Source organism: Chiloscyllium plagiosum, unplaced genomic scaffold (assembly GCF_037043375.1).
Source record: "Chiloscyllium plagiosum isolate Xiang-an unplaced genomic scaffold, Cpla_swu_hap1 HiC_scaffold_5, whole genome shotgun sequence".
NCBI lineage: Eukaryota > Metazoa > Chordata > Chondrichthyes > Orectolobiformes > Hemiscylliidae > Chiloscyllium > Chiloscyllium plagiosum.
Genome location: NW_028270143.1, coordinates 132,912,858 through 132,937,945, shown reverse-complemented (window position 1 = coordinate 132,937,945; position 25,088 = coordinate 132,912,858). Strand labels below are relative to the sequence as shown.

Sequence of the window (25,088 nt, the reverse complement as noted above, 5' to 3'; positions counted from 1 at the left end):
GTGTGTGGTGGGGAAAGATGATGGGGTGGGGTTTTGTGGGGGTGTTGGTGGGGGAAGGTGATGGGGTGGGGGTTTGGGGTGCGTGTGTGAGGAGGTGGTGGGGTGGGGTTTTGGGGTGCGTGTGTTGGGGAGGTAATGTTGTGGGGTTTTGGGGTGTGTGGTCGGGGAAGGTGATGGGGTGGGGTTTTGGGGTGCGTGTGTGAGGAGGTGTGTGGGGAGGTGATGGGGTGGGTTTTGTCATGTGTGGTGGGTGAGGTGATGGGGTGGTGTTTTGGGGGTGTGTTGGGGCAAGGTGATGGGGTGGGGTTTTGGAGTGCGTGTGTGGGGGAGGTGATGGGGTGGAGGTTTGGGGTGTGTGGTTGGGAAAGTGATGGGGTGGGGTTTTGCGATGTGTGGTGGGGAAGTTGATGAGGTGGGGTTTTGAGGTGTGGTGGGGAGGTTGATGGGGTGGGGTTTTGGGGTGGGTGTGGTGGGATAGGTGATGTGGTGGGGTTTTGGGGGTGCATTGGTGGGGGAAGGTGATGGGGTGGGGTCTTGTGGGGGTGTGGTGGGGGAGGTGATGGGGTAGGGTATTGGGGGTGTGTGTGGGGGAGGTGATAGGGTGGGGTTTTGGGGAGTGTGGTGATGGAAGTGATGGGGTGTGGTTTTGGCGTGTATGGTGATGGAGGTGATGGGGTGTGGTTTTGGCGTGTGTGGTGATGGAGGTGATGGGGTGGGGTTTTGGGGTGTGTGGTGATGGAGGTGATGGGGTGTGGTTTTGGCGTGTGTGGTGATGGAGATAATGGGGTGGGGTTTTGGGGTGTGTGGTGGGGAAGGTGATGGGGTGGGGTTTTGGGGTGTGTGGTGGGGGAGGTTGATGGGGTGGGGTTTTGGGGTGTGTGGTGGGGGAGGTTGATGGGGTGGGGTTTTGGGGTGTGTTGGTGATGGAGGTGAAGGGTGTGGTTTTGGCGTGTGTGGTGATGGAGGTGATGGGGTGTGGTTTTGGCGTGTGTGGTGATGGAGGTGATGGGGTGGGGTTTTGGGGTGTGTGGTGGGGAAGGTGATGGGGTGGGGTTTTGGGGTGTGTGGTGGGGAAGATGATGGTGGGGGGTTTTGGGGATACGTGGTGGGATAGGTGATGGGGTGGGGTTTTGGGGTGTGTGGTGGGGAAGGTGATGGGGTGGGGTTTTGGGGGTGTGTGGTGGGATAGGTGATGGGGTGGGGTTTTGGGGTATGTGGTGTGGGAGGTGATGAGGTGGGGTTGTGGCGTGTGTGGTGATGAGGTGGTGGGGTGGGGTTTTGGGGTGTGTGGTGGGGACGGTGATGGGGTGGGGTTTTGGGGTGTGTGGTGGGGAAGGTGATGGGGTGGGGTTTTGGGGGTGAGTGGTGGGATAGGTGATGGGATGGGGTTTTGGGGTGTGTGGTGGGGAAGGTGATGGGGTGGGGTTTTGGGGGTGTGTGGTGGGATAGGTGATGGGGTGGGGTTTTGGGGTATGTGGTGTGGGAGGTGATGAGGTGGGGTTGTGGCGTGTGTGGTGATGAGGTGGTGGGGTGGGGTTTTGGGGTGTGTGGTGGGGAAGGTGATGGGGTGGGGTTTTGGTGTGCGTGTGTGGGAGACGTGATGGGGTGGGGTTTGGGCGGTGTGGTGGGGGAAGATTATGGGGTGGGGTTTTGGGGGCCGCGTTGGTGGGGGAAGGTGATGGGCTGGGGTTTTGGGGGGTGTGGTGGGGGAAGATGATAGGGTGGGGTTTTGGGGTGAGTGTGTGAGGGAGGTGATGGGGTGGGGTTTTGGGGAGTGTGGTGAGGGAGGTGATGGGGTGGGGTTTTGGGGTGTGGGGTGGGGAAGGTGATGGGGTGGGATTTTGTTGTGCGTGTGTGGGGGAGGTGATGGGGAGGGGTTTTGGTGTGCGTGTGTTGGTAAAGCGATGGGGTGGTGTTTTGGGGTGAGTGTGTGGGGAGGCGATGGGGTGTGGTTTTAGGGGTGTGCTGTGAGGGAAGATGATGTGATGGGGTTTGGGTGTGTGTGTGGGGGAAGATGATGGGGTGTGGTTTTGTGGGGGTGTGGTTGGGGAGGTGATGGGGTGGGGTTTTGGGTGTGTGGTGGGGGAGGTGATGGGGTGGGGTTTTGGGGGGTGTGGTGGGGAGGTGATGGGGTAGGGTTTTGGGGTGTGTGTGGGGGAGGGTGATGGGGTGGGGTGTGGGTGTGTTGTGGTGGAGTTTTGGGGAGTGTGGTGGTGGAGGTGAAGGGGTGGGGTTTTGGTGGTGCGTTGGTGGGGGAAGGTGATGGGGTGGGGTTTTGGGGGGATGTTGGTGGGGGAAGGTGATGGGGTGGGGTTTTGGGGTGTGTGTTGGGAAGGCGATGGGGTGGGGTTTTGGGGTGTGTGTGTGGGGGAGGTGATGGGCTGGGGTTTTGGGTGTGTGTGTGGGGGAGGTGGTGAGTTGGGGTTTTGGGGTGTGTGTGTGGGGGAGGTGATGGGGTGGAGTTTTGGGGTGTGTGTGTGGGGGAGGTGGTGAGTTGGGGTTTTGGGGTGTGTGTGTGGGGGAGGTGATGGGGTGGGGTTTTGGGGTGTGTGTGTGGGGGAGGTGGTGGGGTGGGGTTTTGGGGTGTGTGTGTGGGGGAGGTGGTGAGTTGGGGTTTTGGGGTGTGTGTGTGGGGGAGGTGATGGGGTGGGGTTTTGGGGTGTGTGTGTGGGGGAGGTGATGGGGTGGGGTTTTGGGTGTGTGTGTGGGGGAGGTGGTGAGTTGGGGTTTTGGGGTGTGTGTGTGGGGGAGGTGATGGGGTGGGGTTTTGGGGTGTGTGTGTGGGGGAGGTGGTGGGGTGGGGTTTTGGGGTGTGTGTGTGGGGGAGGTGATGGGGTGGGGTTTTGGGGTGTGTGTGTGGGGGAGGTGGTGGGGTGGGGTTTTGGGGTGTGTGTGTGGGGGAGGTAATGGTGTGCGGTTTTGGGGTGTGTGGTGAGGGAAGGTGATGGGGTGGGGTTTTGGGGTGTGTGTGTGAGGAGCTGTGTGGGGAGGTGATGGGGTGGGTTTTGGGGTGCGTGTGTGAGGAGCTGTGTGGGGAGGTGATGGGGTGGGTTTTGTCGTGTGGTGGGGGAGGTGATGGGGTGGAGGTTTGGGGGTGTGTTGGGGCAAGGTGATGGGGTGGGGGTTTGGAGTGCGTGCGTGGGGGAGGTGATGGGGTGGAGGTTTGGGGGTGTGTTGCGGCAAGGTGATGGGGTGGGGGTTTGGAGTGCGTGCGTGGGGGAGGTGATGGGGTGGAGGTTTGGGGGTGTGTTGCGGCAAGGTGATGGGGTGGGGGTTTGGAGTGCGTGCGTGGGGGAGGTGATGGGGTGGAGGTTTGGGGTGTGCGTTGGGGAGGTTGATGGGGTGGGGTTTTGGGTGGGTGTGGTGGGATAGGTGATGTGGTGGGGTTTTGGGGGTGCATTGGTGGGGGAAGGTGATGGGGTGGGGTTTTGTGGGGGTGTGGTGGGGTAGGTGATGGGGTAGGGTATTGGGGGTGTGTGTGGGGGAGGTGATAGGGTGGGGTTTTGGGGAGTGTGGTGGGGAGGTTGATGGGGTGGGGTTTTGGGGTGTGTGGTGGGGAAGGTGATGGTGTGGAGTTTTGGGGGTATTTGGTGGGATACGTGATGGGGTGGGGTTTTGGCGTGTGTGGTGATGGAGGTGATGGGGAGGGGTTTTGGGGGTGTGTGGTGGGGAAGGTGATGGGGTGGGGTTTTGGGGTGTGTGGTGGGGAAGATGATGGTGGGGGGTTTTGGGGGTGTGTGGTGGGATAGGTGATGGGGTGGGGTTTTGGGGGTATGTGGTGATGGAGGTGATGGGGTGGGGTTTTGGCGTGTGTGGTGATGGAGGTGATGGGGTGGGGTTTTGGCGTGTGTGGTGGGGAAGATGATGGGGTGGGGTTTTGTGGTGTGTGGTGGGGAAGGTGATGGGGTGGGGTTTTGGGGTGTGTGGTGGGGAAGTTGATGGGGTGGGGTTTTGTGGTGTGTGGTGGGGAAGGTGATGGGGTGGGGTTTTGGGGGTGTGTGGTGGGATAGGTGATGGGGTGGGGTTTTGGGGTATGTGGTGTGGGAGGTGATGAGGTGGGGTTGTGGCGTGTGTGGTGATGAGGTGGTGGGGTGGGGTTTTGGGGTGTGTGGTGGGGAAGGTGATGGGGTGGGGTTTTGGTGTGCGTGTGTGGGGGACGTGATGGGGTGGGGTTTGGGCGGTGTGGTGGAGGTGAAGGGGTGGGGTTTTGGGGGGTGTGGTGGGGGAAGATGATGGGGTGGGGTTTTGGGGGCCGCGTTGGTGGGGGAAGGTGATGGGCTGGGGTTTTGGGGGGTGTGGTGGGGGAAGATGATAGGGTGGGGTTTTGGGGTGAGTGTGTGAGGGAGGTGATGGGGTGGGGTTTTGGGGAGTGTGGTGAGGGAGGTGATGGGGTGGGGTTTTGGGGTGTGGGGTGGGGAAGGTGATGGGGTGGGATTTTGTTGTGCGTTTGTGGGGGAGATGATGGGGTGGTGTTTTGGGCAGTGTGGTGGGGGAAGATGATGGGGTGTGGTTTTGGGGTGCGTGTGTGGGGGAGGTGATGGGGAGGGGTTTTGGTGTGCGTCTGTTGGTAAAGCGATGGGGTGGTGTTTTGGGGTGAGTGTGTGGGGAGGCGATGGGGTGGGGTTTTGGGTGTGTGTGGGGGTGAAGGTGATGGGGTGGGGTTTTGGCGTGTGTGGTGGTGAGGTGATGGGGTAGGGTTTTGGGGTGTGTGTGGTGGAGGTGAAGGGGTGGGGTTTTGGTGGTGCGTTGGTGGGGGAAGATGATGGGGTGTGGTTTTGGGGGTGTGTTGGTGGGGGAAGGTGATGGGGTGGGGTTTTGGGGGGATGTTGGTGGGGGAAGGTGATGGGGTGGGGTTTTGGGGTGTGTGTTGGGAAGGCGATGGGGTGGGGTTTTGGGGTGTGTGGTGAGGGAAGGTGATGGGGTGGGGTTTTGGGGTGCGTGTGTGAGGAGCTGTGTGGGGAGGTGGTGGGTTGGGGTTTTGTCGTGTGTGGTGGGGGAGGTGATGTGATGGAGGTTTGGGTGTGTGTTGGGGCAAGGTGATGGGGTGGGGCTTTGGAGTGCGTGCGTGGGGGAGGTGATGGGGTGGAGGTTTGGGGTGTGTGGTTGGGAAAGTGATGGGGTGGGGTTTTGGGGTGTGTGGTGGGGAGGTTGATGGGGTGGGGTTTTGTGGGGGTGTGGTGGGGGAGGTGATGGGGTAGGGTATTGGGGTGTGTGGTGGGGAGGTTGATGGGGTGGGGTTTTGGGGTGTGTGGTGGGGGAGGTGATGGGGTGGGGTTTTGGGGTGTGTGGTGGGGAGGTTGATGGGGTGGGGTTTTGTGGGGGTGTGGTGGGGGAGGTGATGGGGTAGGGTATTGGGGGTGTGTGTGGGGGAGGTGATGGGGTGGGGTTTTGGCGTGTGTGGTGATGGAGGTGATGGTGTGGGGTTTTGGGGTGTGTGGTGGGGAAGGTGATGGGGTGGGGTTTTGGGGGTTGTGGTGGGATAGGTGATGGGGTGGGGTTTTGGGGGGTGTGGTGGGATAGGTGATGGGGTGGGGTTTTGGGCTGTGTGGTGGGGAAGGTGATGGGGTGGGGTTTTGGGTGGGTGTGGTGGGATAGGTGATGTGATGGGGTTTTGGGGGTGTGTGGTGGGGGAGGTGATGGGGTGGGTGTTTTGGGTGCGTGTGTATGGGAGGTGATGGGGTGGGGTTTGGGGGTGTGTTGTTGGGGGAAGATGATGTGGTGGGGTTTTGCGGTGTGTGGTGGGGAAAGATGATGGGGTGGGGTTTTGGTGGGGTGTTGGTGGGGGAAGGTGATGGGGTGGGGGTTTGGGGTGCGTGTGTGGGGGAGGTAATGGGGTGGGGTTTTGGGATGCGTGTGTTTGGAAGGTGATGGGGTGGGGTTTTAGGGGTGTGTTGGTGGGGGAAGGTGATGGGGTGAGGTTTTGGGGTGCGTGTGTGGGGGAGGTGATGGGGTGGGGTTTTGGGGGAGTGTTGGTGGGGGAAGGTGATGGGGTGGGGTTTTGGGAGGTGTGGTGGGGGAAGAGGATGGGGTGGCGTTTTGGGGGTGTGTTGATGCGGAAGGTAATGGGGTGGGGTTTGGGGGTCTGTGTGTGAGGAAAGGTGATGAGGTGGGGTTTTGGGGTGTGTGGTGGGGATAGATGATGGTGTGGGGTTTTGGGGGTGTGTTGGTGTGGGAAGGTGATGGGGTGGGGGTTTGGGGTGCTTGTGTTGGGAAGGCGATGGGATGGGGCTTTGGGGTGTGTGGTGGGGGACGATGATGGGGTGGGGTTTTGGAGTGTGTTGTGGGGGAAGATGATGGGGTGGGGTTTTGGGGGTGTGTTGATGGAGGAAGGTGATGGGATGGGGTTTGGGGGTGTGTGTGAGGGAAAGTGATGGGGTGGGGTTTGGGAGTGTGTTGGTGGGGGATGGTGATGGGGTGGGGTTTTGGAGAGTGTGGTGGGGAAGTTGATGGGGTGGGGTTTTGGGGTGTGTGGTGGGGAAGGTGACGGTGTGGGGTTTTGGGGGTGTGTGGTGGGATAGGTGATGGGGTGGGGTTTTGGCGTGTGTGGTGATGGAGGTGATGGGGTGGGGTTTTGGGGTGTGTGGTTGGGAAGGTGATGTGGTGGGGTTTTGGGGGTGCATTGGTGGGAGAAGATGATGGGGTGGGGTTTTGTGGGGGTGTGGTGGAGGAGGTGATGGGGTAGGGTATTGGGGGTGTGTGTGGGGGAGGTGATGGGTTGGTGGTTTGGGGTGCGTGTGTGGGGGAGGTGATGGGGTGGGGTTTTGGGGGTGTGTTGGTGGGGGAATGTGATGGGGTGCGGTTTTGGGGTGTGGCGTGGGGGAAGAGGATGGGGTGGCATTTTGGGGGTGTGTTGATGGGGAAGGTAATGGGGTGGGGTTTGGGGGTCTGTGTGTTAGGGAATGTGATGGGTGGCGTTTGGGGGTGTGTTGGTGGGGGATGGTGATGGGGTGGGGTTTTGGGGTGTGTGGTGGGGGAAGATGATGGGGTGGTGTTTTGGGGGGGTGTAGGTGGGGGAAGGTGATGGGGTGGGGTTTTGCGGTGTGTGGTGGGGAAAGATGATGGGGTGGGGTTTTGTGGGGGTGTTGGTGGGGGAAGGTGATGGGGTGGGGGTTTGGGGTGCGTGTGTGGGGGAGGTGATGGGGTGGGGTTTTGGGATGCGTGTGTTTGGAAGGTGATGGGGTGTGGTTTTAGGGGTCTGTTGGTGGGGTGAAGGTGATGGGGTGAGGGTTTGGGGGTCTGTGTGTGTGAGGGAAGTTGATGGGGTGGGGTTTTGGGATGCGTGTGTTGGGAAGGTGATGGGGTGGGGTTTTGGGGGTGTGTTGGTGGGGGAAGGTGATGGGGTGGGGTTTTGGGGTGTGTGGTGGGGGAAGGTGATGGGGTGGGGTTTTGGGGGTGTGTTGATGGGGAAGGTAATGGGGTGGGGTTTGGGGGTCTGTGTGTGAGGAAAGGTGATGAGGTGGGGTTTGGGGGTGTGTTGGTGGGGGAAGGTGATGGGGTGGGGTTTTGGGGTGTGTGGTGGGGGAAGATGATGGTGTGGGGTTTTGGGGGTGTGTTGGTCGGGGAAGGTGATGGGGTGGGGGTTTGGGGTGCGTGTGTGGGGGAGGTGATGGGGTGGGGTTTTGGGATGCATGTGTTGGGAAGGCGAAGGGATGGGGCTTTGGGGTGTGTGGTGGGGGAAGATGATGGGGTGGGGTTTTGGAGTGTGTGGTGGGGTAAGATGATGGGGTGGGGCTTTGGGGGTGTGTTGATGGAGGAAGGTGATGGGGTGGGGTTTGGGGGTGTGTGAGGGAAGGTGATGGGGTGGGGTTTGGGGGTGTGTTGGTGGGGGAAGGAGATGGGGTGGGGTTTTGGGGGTGTGTTGGTCGGGGATGGTGATGGGGTGGGGTTTTGGAGAGTGTGGTGGGGAAGTTGATGGGGTGGGGTTTTGGGGTGTGTGGTGGGGAAGGTGATGGTGTGGGGTTTTGGGGGTGTGTGGTGGGATAGGTGATGGGGTGGGGTTTTGGGGTGTGTGTAGGGGGAGGTGATGGGGTGGGGTTTTGGCGTGTGTGGTGATGGAGGTGATGGGGTGGGGTTTTGGGGTGTGTGGTTGGGAAGGTGATGGGGTGGGTGTGGTGGGATAGGTGATGTGGTGGGGTTTTGTGGTGGTGTGGTGGAGGAGGTGATGGGGTGGGGTATTGGGGGTGTGTTTGGGGGAGGTGATGGGGTGGTGGTTTGGGGTGCGTGTGTGGGGGAGGTAATGGGGTGGGGTTTTGGGATGCGTGTGTTGGGAAGGTGATGGGGTGGGGTTTTGTGGGTGTGTTGGTGGGGGAATGTGATGGGGTGCGGTTTTGGGGGGGGGTTGGTGGGGAAGGTGATGGGGTGGGGGTTTGGGGTGCGTGTGTGGGGAGGTGATGGGGTGGGGTTTTGGCATGCGTGTGTTGGGAAGGTGATGGGGTGGGGCTTTGGGGGGGTGTTCTTGGGGGAAGGTGATGGGGTGAGGTTTTGGGGGGTGTTGATGGGGAAGGTAATGGGGTGGGGTTTGGGGGTCTGTGTGTGAGGGAAGGTGATGAGGTGGGGTTTGGGGGTCTGTGTGTGAGGGAAGTTGATGAGGTAGGGTTTGGGGGTGTGTTGGTGGGAGAAGGTGATGGGGTGGGGTTTTGGGGGTGTGTTGTTGGGAGAAGGTGATGGGGTGGGGGTTTGGGATGCATGTGGTGGGAAGGCGATGGGATGGGGCTTTGGGGTGTGTGGTAGGGGAAGATGATGGGGGTGGGGTTTTGGGGGGTGTTGATGGGGGAAGGTGATGGGGTGGGGGTTGGGGGTGTGTGTTTGAGGGAAGGTGATGGGGTGGGGTTTGGGGACGTGTTGGTGGGGGAAGGTGATGGGGTGGGGTTTTGGTAGAGTGTTGGTGGGGGAAGGCGATGGGGTGGGGTTTTGGGGTGTGTGTTGGGAAGGCGATGGGGTGGGGTTTTGGGGTGAGTGTGCGGGGGAGGTGATGGGGTGGGGTTTTGGTGTGTGTGTGTGGGGGAGGTGGTGGGGTGGGGTTTTGGGGTGCGTTTGTTGAGGAGGTAATGGTGTGGGGTTTTGGGGTGTGTGGTGGGGGAAGGTGATGGGGTGGAGTTATGGGGTGTGTGTGTGGGGGAGGTGATGGGGTGGAGTTTTGGGGTGCGTCTGTGAGGAGCTGTGTGGGGAGGTGATGGGGTGGGTTTTGTCGTGTGGTGGGGGAGGTGATGGGGTGGAGTTTTGGGGTGCGTCTGTGAGGAGCTGTGTGGGGAGGTGATGGGGTGGGTTTTGTCGTGTGGTGGGGGAGGTGATGGGGTGGAGGTTTGGGGGTGTGTTGGGGCAAGGTGATGGGGTGGGGGTTTGGTGTGCGTGCGTTGGGGAGGTGATGGGGTGGAGGTTTGGGGTGTGTGGTGGGGAGGTTGTTGGGGTGGGGTTTTGGGTGGGTGTGGTGGGATAGGTGATGTGGTGGGGTTTTGGGGGTGCATTGGTGGGGGAAGGTGATGGGGTGGGGTTTTGTGGGGGTGTGGTGGGGGAGGTGATGGGCTAGGGTATTGGGGGTGTGTGTGGGGGAGGTGATAGGGTGGGGTTTTGGGGAGTGTGGTGGGGAGGTTGATGGGGTGGGGTTTTGGGGTGTGTGGTGGGGAAGGTGATGGTGTGGAGTTTTGGGGGTATGTGGTGGGATACGTGATGGGGTGGGGTTTTGGCGTGTGTGGTGATGGAGGTGATGGGGTGGGGTTTTGGGGGTGTGTGGTGGGGAAGGTGATGGGGTGGGGTTTTGGGGTGTGTGGTGGGGAAGATGATGGTGGGGGGTTTTGGGGGTGTGTGGTGATGGAGGTGATGGGGTGGGGTTTTGGTGTGTGTGGTGATGGAGGTGATGGGGTGGGGTTTTGGGGTGTGTGGTGGGGAAGATGATGGTGGGGGGTTTTGGGGATGCGTGGTGGGATAGGTGATGGGGTGGGGTTTTGGGGTGTGTGTGTGGGGGAGGTGGTGGGTTGGGGTTTTGGGGTGTGTGTGTGGGGGAGGTGATGGGGTGGGGTTTTGGGGTGTGTGTGTGGGGGAGGTGGTGGGGTGGGGTTTTGGGGTGTGTGTGTGGGGGAGGTAATGGTGTGCGGTTTTGGGGTGTGTGGTGAGGGAAGGTGATGGGGTGGGGTTTTGGGGTGTGTGTGTGGGGGAGGTGATGGGGTGGAGTTTTGGGGTGCGTGTGTGAGGAGCTGTGTGGGGAGGTGATGGGGTGGGTTTTGTCGTGTGGTGGGGGAGGTGATGGGGTGGAGGTTTGGGGGTGTGTTGCGGCAAGGTGATGGGGTGGGGGTTTGGAGTGCGTGCGTGGGGGAGGTGATGGGGTGGAGGTTTGGGGTGTGCGTTGGGGAGGTTGATGGGGTGGGGTTTTGGGGTGTGTGGTGGGGAAGGTGATGGTGTGGAGTTTTGGGGGTATGTGGTGGGATACGTGATGGGGTGGGGTTTTGGCGTGTGTGGTGATGGAGGTGATGGGGAGGGGTTTTGGGGTGTGTGGTGGGGAAGATGATGGTGGGGGGTTTTGGGGGTGTGTGGTGGGATAGGTGATGGGGTGGGGTTTTGGGGGTATGTGGTGATGGAGGTGATGGGGTGGGGTTTTGGGGTGTGTGGTGGGGAAGATGATGGTGGGGGGTTTTGGGGGTGTGTGGTGGGATAGGTGATGGGGTGGGGTTTTGGGGGTATGTGGTGATGGAGGTGATGGGGTGGGGTTTTGGCGTGTGTGGTGATGGAGGTGATGGGGTGGGGTTTTGGCGTGTGTGGTGGGGAAGATGATGGGGTGGGGTTTTGTGGTGTGTGGTGGGGAAGGTGATGGGGTGGGGTTTTGGGGTATGTGGTGTGGGAGGTGATGAGGTGGGGTTTTGTGGGGGTGTGGTGGGGTAGGTGATGGGGTAGGGTATTGGGGGTGTGTGTGGGGGAGGTGATAGGGTGGGGTTTTGGGGAGTGTGGTGGGGAGGTTGATGGGGTGGGGTTTTGGGGTGTGTGGTGGGGAAGGTGATGGTGTGGAGTTTTGGGGGTATTTGGTGGGATACGTGATGGGGTGGGGTTTTGGCGTGTGTGGTGATGGAGGTGATGGGGAGGGGTTTTGGGGGTGTGTGGTGGGGAAGGTGATGGGGTGGGGTTTTGGGGTGTGTGGTGGGGAAGATGATGGTGGGGGGTTTTGGGGGTGTGTGGTGGGATAGGTGATGGGGTGGGGTTTTGGGGGTATGTGGTGATGGAGGTGATGGGGTGGGGTTTTGGCGTGTGTGGTGATGGAGGTGATGGGGTGGGGTTTTGGCGTGTGTGGTGGGGAAGATGATGGGGTGGGGTTTTGTGGTGTGTGGTGGGGAAGGTGATGGGGTGGGGTTTTGGGGTGTGTGGTGGGGAAGTTGATGGGGTGGGGTTTTGTGGTGTGTGGTGGGGAAGGTGATGGGGTGGGGTTTTGGGGGTGTGTGGTGGGATAGGTGATGGGGTGGGGTTTTGGGGTATGTGGTGTGGGAGGTGATGAGGTGGGGTTGTGGCGTGTGTGGTGATGAGGTGGTGGGGTGGGGTTTTGGGGTGTGTGGTGGGGAAGGTGATGGGGTGGGGTTTTGGTGTGCGTGTGTGGGGGACGTGATGGGGTGGGGTTTGGGCGGTGTGGTGGAGGTGAAGGGGTGGGGTTTTGGGGGGTGTGGTGGGGGAAGATGATGGGGTGGGGTTTTGGGGGCCGCGTTGGTGGGGGAAGGTGATGGGCTGGGGTTTTGGGGGGTGTGGTGGGGGAAGATGATAGGGTGGGGTTTTGGGGTGAGTGTGTGAGGGAGGTGATGGGGTGGGGTTTTGGGGAGTGTGGTGAGGGAGGTGATGGGGTGGGGTTTTGGGGTGTGGGGTGGGGAAGGTGATGGGGTGGGATTTTGTTGTGCGTTTGTGGGGGAGATGATGGGGTGGTGTTTTGGGCAGTGTGGTGGGGGAAGATGATGGGGTGTGGTTTTGGGGTGCGTGTGTGGGGGAGGTGATGGGGAGGGGTTTTGGTGTGCGTCTGTTGGTAAAGCGATGGGGTGGTGTTTTGGGGTGAGTGTGTGGGGAGGCGATGGGGTGGGGTTTTGGGTGTGTGTGGGGGTGAAGGTGATGGGGTGGGGTTTTGGCGTGTGTGGTGGTGAGGTGATGGGGTAGGGTTTTGGGGTGTGTGTGGTGGAGGTGAAGGGGTGGGGTTTTGGTGGTGCGTTGGTGGGGGAAGATGATGGGGTGTGGTTTTGGGGGTGTGTTGGTGGGGGAAGGTGATGGGGTGGGGTTTTGGGGGGATGTTGGTGGGGGAAGGTGATGGGGTGGGGTTTTGGGGTGTGTGTTGGGAAGGCGATGGGGTGGGGTTTTGGGGTGTGTGGTGAGGGAAGGTGATGGGGTGGGGTTTTGGGGTGCGTGTGTGGGGGAGGTGATGGGGTGGAGGTTTGGGGTGTGTGGTTGGGAAAGTGATGGGGTGGGGTTTTGCGGTGTGTGGTGGGGAGGTTGATGGGGTGGGGTTTTGTGGGGGTGTGGTGGGGGAGGTGATGGGGTAGGGTATTGGGGTGTGTGGTGGGGAGGTTGATGGGGTGGGGCTTTGGGGTGTGTGGTGGGGGAGGTGATGGGGTGGGGTTTTGGGGTGTGTGGTGGGGAGGTTGATGGGGTGGGGTTTTGTGGGGGTGTGGTGGGGGAGGTGATGGGGTAGGGTATTGGGGGTGTGTGTGGGGGAGGTGATGGGGTGGGGTTTTGGGGTGTGTGGTGGGGGAGGTGATGGGGTGGGGTTTTGGCGTGTGTGGTGATGGAGGTGATGGTGTGGGGTTTTGGGGTGTGTGGTGGGGAAGGTGATGGTGTGGGGTTTTGGGGGTTGTGGTGGGATAGGTGATGGGGTGGGGTTTTGGGGGGTGTGGTGGGATAGGTGATGGGGTGGGGTTTTGGGCTGTGTGGTGGGGAAGGTGATGGGGTGGGGTTTTGGGTGGGTGTGGTGGGATAGGTGATGTGATGGGGTTTTGGGGGTGTGTGGTGGGGGAGGTGATGGGGTGGGTGTTTTGGGTGCGTGTGTATGGGAGGTGATGGGGTGGGGTTTGGGGGTGTGTTGGTGGGGGAAGATGATGGGGTGGGGTTTTGCGGTGTGTGGTGGGGAAAGATGATGGGGTGGGGTTTTGGTGGGGTGTTGGTGGGGGAAGGTGATGGGGTGGGGGTTTGGGGTGCGTGTGTGGGGGAGGTAATGGGGTGGGGTTTTGGGATGCGTGTGTTTGGAAGGTGATGGGGTGGGGTTTTAGGGGTGTGTTGGTGGGGGAAGGTGATGGGGTGAGGGTTTGGGGTGCGTGTGTGGGGGAGGTGATGGGGTGGGGTTTTGGGGGAGTGTTGGTGGGGGAAGGTGATGGGGTGGGGTTTTGGGGTGTGTGGTGGGGGTAGAGGATGGGGTGGCGTTTTGGGGGTGTGTTGATGGGGAAGGTAATGGGGTGGGGTTTGGGGGTCTGTGTGTGAGGAAAGGTGATGAGGTGGGGTTTGGGGGTGTGTTGGTGGGGGAAGGTGATGGGGTGGGGTTTTGGGGTGTGTGGTGGGGATAGATGATGGTGTGGGGTTTTGGGGGTGTGTTGGTGGGGGAAGGTGATGGGGTGGGGTTTTGGAGAGTGTGGTGGGGAAGTTGATGGGGTGGGGTTTTGGGGTGTGTGGTGGGGAAGGTGACGGTGTGGGGTTTTGGGGGTGTGTGGTGGGATAGGTGATGGGGTGGGGTTTTGGCGTGTGTGGTGATGGAGGTGATGGGGTGGGGTTTTGGGGTGTGTGGTTGGGAAGGTGATGTGGTGGGGTTTTGGGGGTGCATTGGTGGGAGAAGATGATGGGGTGGGGTTTTGTGGGGGTGTGGTGGAGGAGGTGATGGGGTAGGGTATTGGGGGTGTGTGTGGGGGAGGTGATGGGTTGGTGGTTTGGGGTGCGTGTGTGGGGGAGGTGATGGGGTGGGGTTTTGGGGGTGTGTTGGTGGGGGAATGTGATGGGGTGCGGTTTTGGGGTGTGGCGTGGGGGAAGAGGATGGGGTGGCATTTTGGGGGTGTGTTGATGGGGAAGGTAATGGGGTGGGGTTTGGGGGTCTGTGTGTTAGGGAATGTGATGGGTGGCGTTTGGGGGTGTGTTGGTGGGGGATGGTGATGGGGTGGGGTTTTGGGGTGTGTGGTGGGGGAAGATGATGGGGTGGTGTTTTGGGGGGGTGTAGGTGGGGGAAGGTGATGGGGTGGGGTTTTGCGGTGTGTGGTGGGGAAAGATGATGGGGTGGGGTTTTGTGGGGGTGTTGGTGGGGGAAGGTGATGGGGTGGGGGTTTGGGGTGCGTGTGTGGGGGAGGTGATGGGGTGGGGTTTTGGGATGCGTGTGTTGGGAAGGTGATGGGGTGGGGTTTTGGGGGTGTGTTGGTGGGGGAAGGTGATGGGGTGGGGTTTTGGGGTGTGTGGTGGGGGAAGGTGATGGGGTGGGGTTTTGGGGGTGTGTTGATGGGGAAGGTAATGGGGTGGGGTTTGGGGGTCTGTGTGTGAGGAAAGGTGATGAGGTGGGGTTTGGGGGTGTGTTGGTGGGGGAAGGTGATGGGGTGGGGTTTTGGGGTGTGTGGTGGGGGAAGATGATGGTGTGGGGTTTTGGGGGTGTGTTGGTCGGGGAAGGTGATGGGGTGGGGGTTTGGGGTGCGTGTGTGGGGGAGGTGATGGGGTGGGGTTTTGGGTGTGTGTGGGGGTGAAGGTGATGGGGTGGGGTTTTGGGGTGTGTGGTGGGGGACGTGATGGGGTGGGGTTTTGGCGTGTGTGGTGGGGAGGTGATGGGGTAGGGTTTTGGGGTGTGTGTGGTGGAGGTGAAGGGGTGGGGTTTTGGTGGTGCGTTGGTGGGGGAAGATGATGGGGTGTGGTTTTGGGGGTGTGTTGGTGGGGGAAGGTGATGGGGTGGGGTTTTGGGGGGATGTTGGTGGGGGAAGGTGTTGGGGTGGGGTTTTGGGGTGTGTGTGGGGGAGGGTGATGGGGTGGGGTTTGGGTGTGTTGTGGTGGAGTTTTGGGGAGTGTGCTGGTGGAGGTGAAGGGGTGGGGTTTTGGTGGTGCGTTGGTGGGGGAAGATGATGGGGTGGGGTTTTGGGGGGATGTTGGTGGGGGAAGGTGATGGGGTGGGGTTTTGGGGTGTGTGTTGGGAAGGCGATGGGGTGGGGTTTTGGGGTGAGTGTATGGGGGAGGTGATGGGCTGGGGTTTTGGGGTGTGTGTGTGGGGGAGGTGGTGGGGTGGGGTTTTGGGGTGCGTGTGTTGGGGAGGTAATGGTGTGGGGTTTTGGGGTGTGTGGTCGGGGAAGGTGATGGGGTGGGGTTTTGGGGTGCGTGTGTGAGGAGGTGTGTGGGGAGGTGATGGGGTGGGTTTTGTCATGTGTGGTGGGTGAGGTGATGGGGTGGTGTTTTGGGGGTGTGTTGGGGCAAGGTGATGGGGTGGGGGTTTGGAGTGCGTGTGTGGGGGAGGTGATGGGGTGGAGGTTTGGGGTGTGTGGTTGGGAAAGTGATGGGGTGGGGTTTTGCGATGTGTGGTGGGGAAGTTGATGAGGTGGGGTTTTGGGGTGTGGTGGGGAGGTTGATGGGGTGGGGTTTTGGGGTGGGTGTGGTGGGATAGGTGATGTGGTGGGGTTTTGGGGGTGCATTGGTGGGGGAAGGTGATGGGGTGGGGTCTTGTGGGGGTGTGGTGGGGGAGGTGATGGGGTAGGGTATTGCGGGTGTGTGTGGGGGAGGTGATAGGGTGGGGTTTTGGGGAGTGTGGTGATGGAAGTGATGGGGTGTGGTTTTGGCGTGTATGGTAATGGAGGTGATGGGGTGTGGTTTTGGCGTGTGTGGTGATGGAGGTGATGGGGTGGGGTTTTGGGGTGTGTGGTGATGGAGGTGATGGGGTGTGGTTTTGGCGTGTGTGGTGATGGAGATAATGGGGTGGGGTTTTGGGGTGTGTGGTGGGGAAGGTGATGGGGTGGGGTTTTGGGGTGTGTGGTGGGGGAGGTTGATGGGGTGGGGTTTTGGGGTGTGTGGTGGGGGAGGTTGATGGGGTGGGGTTTTGGGGTGTGTTGGTGATGGAGGTGAAGGGTGTGGTTTTGGCGTGTGTGGTGATGGAGGTGATGGGGTGTGGTTTTGGCGTGTGTGGTGATGGAGGTGATGGGGTGGGGTTTTGGGGTGTGTGGTGGGGAAGGTGATGGGGTGGGGTTTTGGGGTGTGTGGTGGGGAAGATGATGGTGGGGGGTTTTGGGGATACGTGGTGGGATAGGTGATGGGGTGGGGTTTTGGGGTGTGTGGTGGGGAAGGTGATGGGGTGGGGTTTTGGGGGTGTGTGGTGGGATAGGTGATGGGGTGGGGTTTTGGGGTATGTGGTGTGGGAGGTGATGAGGTGGGGTTGTGGCGTGTGTGGTGATGAGGTGGTGGGGTGGGGTTTTGGGGTGTGTGGTGGGGACGGTGATGGGGTGGGGTTTTGGGGTGTGTGGTGGGGAAGGTGATGGGGTGGGGTTTTGGGGGTGAGTGGTGGGATAGGTGATGGGATGGGGTTTTGGGGTGTGTGGTGGGGAAGGTGATGGGGTGGGGTTTTGGGGGTGTGTGGTGGGATAGGTGATGGGGTGGGGTTTTGGGGTATGTGGTGTGGGAGGTGATGAGGTGGGGTTGTGGCGTGTGTGGTGATGAGGTGGTGGGGTGGGGTTTTGGGGTGTGTGGTGGGGAAGGTGATGGGGTGGGGTTTTGGTGTGCGTGTGTGGGGGACGTGATGGGGTGGGGTTTGGGCGGTGTGGTGGGGGAAGATTATGGGGTGGGGTTTTGGGGGCCGCGTTGGTGGGGGAAGGTGATGGGCTGGGGTTTTGGGGGGTGTGGTGGGGGAAGATGATAGGGTGGGGTTTTGGGGTGAGTGTGTGAGGGAGGTGATGGGGTGGGGTTTTGGGGAGTGTGGTGAGGGAGGTGATGGGGTGGGGTTTTGGGGTGTGGGGTGGGGAAGGTGATGGGGTGGGATTTTGTTGTGCGTGTGTGGGGGAGGTGATGGGGAGGGGTTTTGGTGTGCGTGTGTTGGTAAAGCGATGGGGTGGTGTTTTGGGGTGAGTGTGTGGGGAGGCGATGGGGTGGGGTTTTAGGGGTGTGCTGTGAGGGAAGATGATGTGATGGGGTTTGGGTGTGTGTGTGGGGGAAGATGATGGGGTGTGGTTTTGTGGGGGTGTGGTTGGGGAGGTGATGGGGTGGGGTTTTGGGTGTGTGGTGGGGGAGGTGATGGGGTGGGGTTTTGCGGGGTGTGGTGGGGAGGTGATGGGGTAGGGTTTTGGGGTGTGTGTGGGGGAGGGTGATGGGGTGGGGTGTGGGTGTGTTGTGGTGGAGTTTTGGGGAGTGTGGTGGTGGAGGTGAAGGGGTGGGGTTTTGGTGGTGCGTTGGTGGGGGAAGGTGATGGGGTGGGGTTTTGGGGGGATGTTGGTGGGGGAAGGTGATGGGGTGGGGTTTTGGGGTGTGTGTTGGGAAGGCGATGGGGTGGGGTTTTGGGGTGTGTGTGTGGGGGAGGTGATGGGCTGGGGTTTTGGGGTGAGTGTGTGGGGGAGGTGATGGGGTGGGGTTTTGGGTGTGTGTGTGGGGGAGGTGGTGGGTTGGGGTTTTGGGGTGTGTGTGTGGGGGAGGTGATGGGGTGGGGTTTTGGGGTGTGTGTGTGGGGGAGGTGGTGGGGTGGGGTTTTGGGGTGTGTGTGTGGGGGAGGTAATGGTGTGCGGTTTTGGGGTGTGTGGTGAGGGAAGGTGATGGGGTGGGGTTTTGGGGTGTGTGTGTGGGGGAGGTGATGGGGTGGAGTTTTGGGGTGCGTGTGTGAGGAGCTGTGTGGGGAGGTGATGGGGTGGGTTTTGTCGTGTGGTGGGGGAGGTGATGGGGTGGAGGTTTGGGGGTGTGTTGGGGCAAGGTGATGGGGTGGGGGTTTGGAGTGCGTGCGTGGGGGAGGTGATGGGGTGGAGGTTTGGGGGTGTGTTGCGGCAAGGTGATGGGGTGGGGGTTTGGAGTGCGTGCGTGGGGGAGGTGATGGGGTGGAGGTTTGGGGTGTGCGTTGGGGAGGTTGATGGGGTGGGGTTTTGGGTGGGTGTGGTGGGATAGGTGATGTGGTGGGGTTTTGGGGGTGCATTGGTGGGGGAAGGTGATGGGGTGGGGTTTTGTGGGGGTGTGGTGGGGTAGGTGATGGGGTAGGGTATTGGGGGTGTGTGTGGGGGAGGTGATAGGGTGGGGTTTTGGGGAGTGTGGTGGGGAGGTTGATGGGGTGGGGTTTTGGGGTGTGTGGTGGGGAAGGTGATGGTGTGGAGTTTTGGGGGTATTTGGTGGGATACGTGATGGGGTGGGGTTTTGGCGTGTGTGGTGATGGAGGTGATGGGGAGGGGTTTTGGGGGTGTGTGGTGGGGAAGGTGATGGGGTGGGGTTTTGGGGTGTGTGGTGGGGAAGATGATGGTGGGGGGTTTTGGGGGTGTGTGGTGGGATAGGTGATGGGGTGGGGTTTTGGGGGTATGTGGTGATGGAGGTGATGAGGTGGGGTTTTGGCGTGTGTGGTGATGGAGGTGTTGGGGTGGGGTTTTGGCGTGTGTGGTGGGGAAGATGATGGGGTGGGGTTTTGTGGTGTGTGGTGGGGAAGGTGATGGGGTGGGGTTTTGGGGTGTGTGGTGGGGAAGTTGATGGGGTGGGGTTTTGTGGTGTGTGGTGGGGAAGGTGATGGGGTGGGGTTTTCGGGGTGTGTGGTGGGATAGGTGATGGGGTGGGGTTTTGGGGTATGTGGTGTGGGAGGTGATGAGGTGGGGTTGTGGCGTGTGTGGTGATGAGGTGGTGGGGTGGGGTTTTGGGGTGTGTGGTGGGGAAGGTGATGGGGTGGGGTTTTGGTGTGCGTGTGTGGGGGACGTGATGGGGTGGGGTTTGGGCGGTGTGGTGGAGGTGAAAGGGTGGGGTTTTGGGGGGTGTGGTGGGGGAAGATGATGGGGTGGGGTTTTGGGGGCCGCGTTGGTGGGGGAAGGTGATGGGCTGGGGTTTTGGGGGGTGTGGTGGGGGAAGATGATAGGGTGGGGTTTTGGGGTGAGTGTGTGAGGGAGGTGATGGGGTGGGGTTTTGGGGAGTGTGGTGAGGGAGGTGATGGGGTGGGGTTTTGGGGTGTGGGGTGGGGAAGGTGATGGGGTGGGATTTTGTTGTGCGTTTGTGGGGGAGATGATGGGGTGGTGTTTTGGGGTGCGTGTGTGGGGGAGGTGATGGGGAGGGGTTTTGGTGTGCGTCTGTTGGTAAAGCGATGGGGTGGTGTTTTGGGGTGAGTGTGTGGGGAGGCGATGGGGTGGGGTTTTGGGTGTGTGTGGGGGTGAAGGTGATGGGGTGGGGTTTTGGCGTGTGTGGTGGTGAGGTGATGGGGTAGGGTTTTGGGGTGTGTGTGGTGGAGGTGAAGGGGTGGGGTTTTGGTGGTGCGTTGGTGGGGGAAGATGATGGGGTGTGGTTTTGGGGGTGTGTTGGTGGGGGAAGGTGATGGGGTGGGGTTTTGGGGGGATGTTGGTGGGGAAAGGTGATGGGGTGGGGTTTTGGGGTGTGTGTTGGGAAGGCGATGGGGTGGGGTTTTGGGGTGTGTGGTGAGGGAAGGTGATGGGGTGGGGTTTTGGGGTGCGTGTGTGAGGAGCTGTGTGGGGAGGTGGTGGGTTGGGGTTTTGTCGTGTGTGGTGGGGGAGGTGATGTGGTGGAGGTTTGGGTGTGTGTGGTTGGGAAAGTGATGGGGTGGGGTTTTGCGGTGTGTGGTGGGGAGGTTGATGGGGTGGGGTTTTGTGGGGGTGTGGTGGGGGAGGTGATGGGGTAGGGTATTGGGGTGTGTGGTGGGGAGGTTGATGGGGTGGGGTTTTGGGGTGTGTGGTGAGGGAAGGTGATGGGGTGGGGTTTTGGGGTGTGTGGTGGGGAGGTTGATGGGGTGGGGTTTTGTGGGGGTGTGGTGGGGGAGGTGATGGGGTAGGGTATTGGGGGTGTGTGTGTGGGAGGTGATGGGGTGGGGTTTTGGGGTGTGTGGTGGGGGAGGTGATGGGGTGGGGTTTTGGGGTGTGTGGTGGGGGAGGTGATGGGGTGGGGTTTTGGCGTGTGTGGTGATGGAGGTGATGGTGTGGGGTTTTGGGGTGTGTGGTGGGGAAGGTGATGGGGTGGGGTTTTGGGGGTTGTGGTGGGATAGGTGATGGGGTGGGGTTTTGGGGGGTGTGGTGGGATAGGTGATGGGGTGGGGTTTTGGGCTGTGTGGTGGGGAAGGTGATGGGGTGGGGTTTTGGGTGGGTGTGGTGGGATAGGTGATGTGATGGGGTTTTCGGGGTGTGTGGTGGGGGAGGTGATGGGGTGGGTGTTTTGGGTGCGTGTGTATGGGAGGTGATGGGGTGGGGTTTGGGGGTGTGTTGTTGGGGGAAGATGATGGGGTGGGGTTTTGCGGTGTGTGGTGGGGAAAGATGATGGGGTGGGGTTTTGGTGGGGTGTTGGTGGGGGAAGGTGATGGGGTGGGGGTTTGGGGTGCGTGTGTGGGGGAGGTAATGGGGTGGGGTTTTGGGATGCGTGTGTTTGGAAGGTGATGGGGTGGGGTTTTAGGGGTGTGTTGGTGGGGGAAGGTGATGGGGTGAGGTTTTGGGGTGCGTGTGTGGGGGAGGTGATGGGGTGGGGTTTTGGGGGAGTGTTGGTGGGGGAAGGTGATGGGGTGGGGTTTTGGGGTGTGTGGTGGGGGAAGAGGATGGGGTGGCGTTTTGGGGGTGTGTTGATGGGGAAGGTAATGGGGTGGGGTTTGGGGGTCTGTGTGTGAGGAAAGGTGATGAGGTGGGGTTTGGGGGTGTGTTGGTGGGGGAAGGTGATGGGGTGGGGTTTTGGGGTGTGTGGTGGGGATAGATGATGGTGTGGGGTTTTGGGGGTGTGTTGGTGGGGGAAGGTGATGGGGTGGGGGTTTGGGGTGCGTGTGTTGGGAAGGCGATGGGATGGGGCTTTGGGGTGTGTGGTGGGGGACGATGATGGGGTGGGGTTTTGGAGTGTGTTGTGGGGGAAGATGATGGGGTGGGGTTTTGGGGGTGTGTTGATGGAGGAAGGTGATGGGATGGGGTTTGGGGGTGTGTGTGAGGGAAAGTGATGGGTTGGGGTTTGGGAGTGTGTTGGTGGGGGATGGTGATGGGGTGGGGTTTTGGAGAGTGTGGTGGGGAAGTTGATGGGGTGGGGTTTTGGGGTGTGTGGTGGGGAAGGTGACGGTGTGGGGTTTTGGGGGTGTGTGGTGGGATAGGTGATGGGGTGGGGTTTTGGCGTGTGTGGTGATGGAGGTGATGGGGTGGGGTTTTGGGGTGTGTGGTTGGGAAGGTGATGTGGTGGGGTTTTGGGGGTGCATTGGTGGGAGAAGATGATGGGGTGGGGTTTTGTGGGGGTGTGGTGGAGGAGGTGATGGGGTAGGGTATTGGGGGTGTGTGTGGGGGAGGTGATGGGTTGGTGGTTTGGGGTGCGTGTGTGGGGGAGGTGATGGGGTGGGGTTTTGGGGGTGTGTTGGTGGGGGAATGTGATGGGGTGCGGTTTTGGGGTGTGGCGTGGGGGAAGAGGATGGGGTGGCATTTTGGGGGTGTGTTGATGGGGAAGGTAATGGGGTGGGGTTTGGGGGTCTGTGTGTTAGGGAATGTGATGGGTGGCATTTGGGGGTGTGTTGGTGGGGGATGGTGATGGGGTGGGGTTTTGGGGTGTGTGGTGGGGGAAGATGATGGGGTGGTGTTTTGGGGGGGTGTAGGTGGGGGAAGGTGATGGGGTGGGGTTTTGCGGTGTGTGGTGGGGAAAGATGATGGGGTGGGGTTTTGTGGGGGTGTTGGTGGGGGAAGGTGATGGGGTGGGGGTTTGGGGTGCGTGTGTGGGGGAGGTGATGGGGTGGGGGTTTGGGATGCGTGTGTTTGGAAGGTGATGGGGTGTGGTTTTAGGGGTCTGTTGGTGGGGTGAAGGTGATGGGGTGAGGGTTTGGGGGTCTGTGTGTGTGAGGGAAGTTGATGGGGTGGGGTTTTGGGATGCGTGTGTTGGGAAGGTGATGGGGTGGGGTTTTGGGGGTGTGTTGGTGGGGGAAGGTGATGGGGTGGGGTTTTGGGGTGTGTGGTGGGGGAAGGTGATGGGGTGGGGTTTTGGGGGTGTGTTGATGGGGAAGGTAATGGGGTGGGGTTTGGGGGTCTGTGTGTGAGGAAAGGTGATGAGGTGGGGTTTGGGGGTGTGTTGGTGGGGGAAGGTGATGGGGTGGGGTTTTGGGGTGTGTGGTGGGGGAAGATGATGGTGTGGGGTTTTGGGGGTGTGTTGGTCGGGGAAGGTGATGGGGTGGGGGTTTGGGGTGCGTGTGTGGGGGAGGTGATGGGGTGGGGTTTTGGGATGCATGTGTTGGGAAGGCGATGGGATGGGGCTTTGGGGTGTGTGGTGGGGGAAGATGATGGGGTGGGGTTTTGGAGTGTGTGGTGGGGTAAGATGATGGGGTGGGGCTTTGGGGGTGTGTTGATGGAGGAAGGTGATGGGGTGGGGTTTGGGGGTGTGTGAGGGAAGGTGATGGGGTGGGGTTTGGGGGTGTGTTGGTGGGGGAAGGAGATGGGGTGGGGTTTTGGGGGTGTGTTGGTCGGGGATGGTGATGGGGTGGGGTTTTGGAGAGTGTGGTGGGGAAGTTGATGGGGTGGGGTTTTGGGGTGTGTGGTGGGGAAGGTGATGGTGTGGGGTTTTGGGGGTGTGTGGTGGGATAGGTGATGGGGTGGGGTTTTGGGGTGTGTGGAGGGGGAGGTGATGGGGTGGGGTTTGGCGTGTGTGGTGATGGAGGTGATGGGGTGGGGTTTTGGGGTGTGTGGTTGGGAAGGTGATGGGGTGGGTGTGGTGGGATAGGTGATGTGGTGGGGTTTTGGGGGTGCATTGGTGGGAGAAGATGATGGGGTGGGGTTTTGTGGTGGTGTGGTGGAGGAGGTGATGGGGTGGGGTATTGGGGGTGTGTTTGGGGGAGGTGATGGGGTGGTGGTTTGGGGTGCGTGTGTGGGGGAGGTAATGGGGTGGGGTTTTGGGATGCGTGTGTTGGGAAGGTGATGGGGTGGGGTTTTGTGGGTGTGTTGGTGGGGGAATGTGATGGGGTGCGGTTTTGGGGGGGGGTTGGTGGGGAAGGTGATGGGGTGGGGGTTTGGGGTGCGTGTGTGGGGAGGTGATGGGGTGGGGTTTTGGCATGCGTGTGTTGGGAAGGTGATGGGGTGGGGCTTTGGGGGGGTGTTCTTGGGGGAAGGTGATGGGGTGAGGTTTTGGGGGGTGTTGATGGGGAAGGTAATGGGGTGGGGTTTGGGGGTCTGTGTGTGAGGGAAGGTGATGAGGTGGGGTTTGGGGGTCTGTGTGTGAGGGAAGTTGATGAGGTAGGGTTTGGGGGTGTGTTGGTGGGAGAAGGTGATGGGGTGGGGTTTTGGGGGTGTGTTGTTGGGAGAAGGTGATGGGGTGGGGGTTTGGGATGCATGTGGTGGGAAGGCGATGGGATGGGGCTTTGGGGTGTGTGGTAGGGGAAGATGATGGGGGTGGGGTTTTGGGGGGTGTTGATGGGGGAAGGTGATGGGGTGGGGGTTGGGGGTGTGTGTTTGAGGGAAGGTGATGGGGTGGGGTTTGGGGGCGTGTTGGTGGGGGAAGGTGATGGGGTGGGGTTTTGGTAGAGTGTTGGTGGGGGAAGGTGATGGGGTGGGGTTTTGGGGTGTGTGTTGGGAAGGCGATGGGGTGGGGTTTTGGGGTGAGTGTGCGGGGGAGGTGATGGGGTGGGGTTTTGGTGTGTGTGTGTGGGGGAGGTGGTGGGGTGGGGTTTTGGGGTGCGTTTGTTGAGGAGGTAATGGTGTGGGGTTTTGGGGTGTGTGGTGGGGGAAGGTGATGGGGTGGAGTTATGGGGTGTGTGTGTGGGGGAGGTGATGGGGTGGAGTTTTGGGGTGCGTCTGTGAGGAGCTGTGTGGGGAGGTGATGGGGTGGGTTTTGTCGTGTGGTGGGGGAGGTGATGGGGTGGAGTTTTGGGGTGCGTCTGTGAGGAGCTGTGTGGGGAGGTGATGGGGTGGGTTTTGTCGTGTGGTGGGGGAGGTGATGGGGTGGAGGTTTGGGGGTGTGTTGCGGCAAGGTGATGGGGTGGGGGTTTGGAGTGCGTGCGTGGGGGAGGTGATGGGGTGGAGGTTTGGGGTGTGCGTTGGGGAGGTTGATGGGGTGGAGGTTTGGGGTGTGCGTTGGGGAGGTTGATGGGGTGGGGTTTTGGGTGGGTGTGGTGGGATAGGTGATGTGGTGGGGTTTTGGGGGTGCATTGGTGGGGGAAGGTGATGGGGTGGGGTTTTGTGGGGGTGTGGTGGGGGAGGTGATGGGGTAGGGTATTGGGGGTGTGTGTGGGGGAGGTGATAGGGTGGGGTTTTGGGGAGTGTGGTGGGGAGGTTGATGGGGTGGGGTTTTGGGGTGTGTGGTGGGGAAGGTGATGGTGTGGAGTTTTTGGGGTATGTGGTGGGATACGTGATGGGGTGGGGTTTTGGCGTGTGTGGTGATGGAGGTGATGGGGTGGGGTTTTGGGGGTGTGTGGTGGGGAAGGTGATGGGGTGGGGTTTTGGGGTGTGTGGTGGGGAAGATGATGGTGGGGGGTTTTGGGGGTGTGTGGTGATGGAGGTGATGGGGTGGGGTTTTGGTGTGTGTGGTGATGGAGGTGATGGGTGGGGTTTTGGGGTGTGTGGTGGGGAAGATGATGGTGGGGGGTTTTGGGGATGCGTGGTGGGATAGGTGATGGGGTGGGGTTTTGGGGTGTGTGGTGGGGAAAGTGATGGGGTGGGGTTTTGGGGTGTGTGGTGGGGAAGTTGATGGGGTGGGGTTTTGGGGGTGTGTGGTGGGATAGGTGATGGGGTGGGGTTTTGGGGTATGTGGTGTGGGAGGTGATGAGGTGGGGTTGTGGCGTGTGTGGTGATGAGGTGGTGGGGTGGGGTTTTGGGGTGTGTGGTGGGGAAGGTGATGGGGTGGGGTTTTGGTGTGCGTGTGTGGAGGAACGTGATGTGGTGGGGTTTGGGCGGTGTGGTGGAGGTGAGGGGGTGGGGTTTTGGGGGGTGTGGTGGGGGAAGATGATGGGGTGGGGTTTTGGGGGCCGCGTTGGTGGGGGAAGGTGATGGGCTGGGGTTTTGGGGGGTGTGGTGGGGGAAGATGATAGGGTGGGG

The 25,088-nt window shown here is 60.8% G+C and overlaps 1 protein-coding gene across 1 annotated transcript in view; it reads right to left on the bottom strand.

Annotated features, from left to right (window-relative positions):
• LOC122550350 (WD repeat-containing protein 97-like) overlaps positions 1 to 25,088 on the bottom strand; it is a 205,292-nt gene that overhangs the window by 63,403 nt on the left and 116,801 nt on the right. The window lies entirely within an intron of this gene.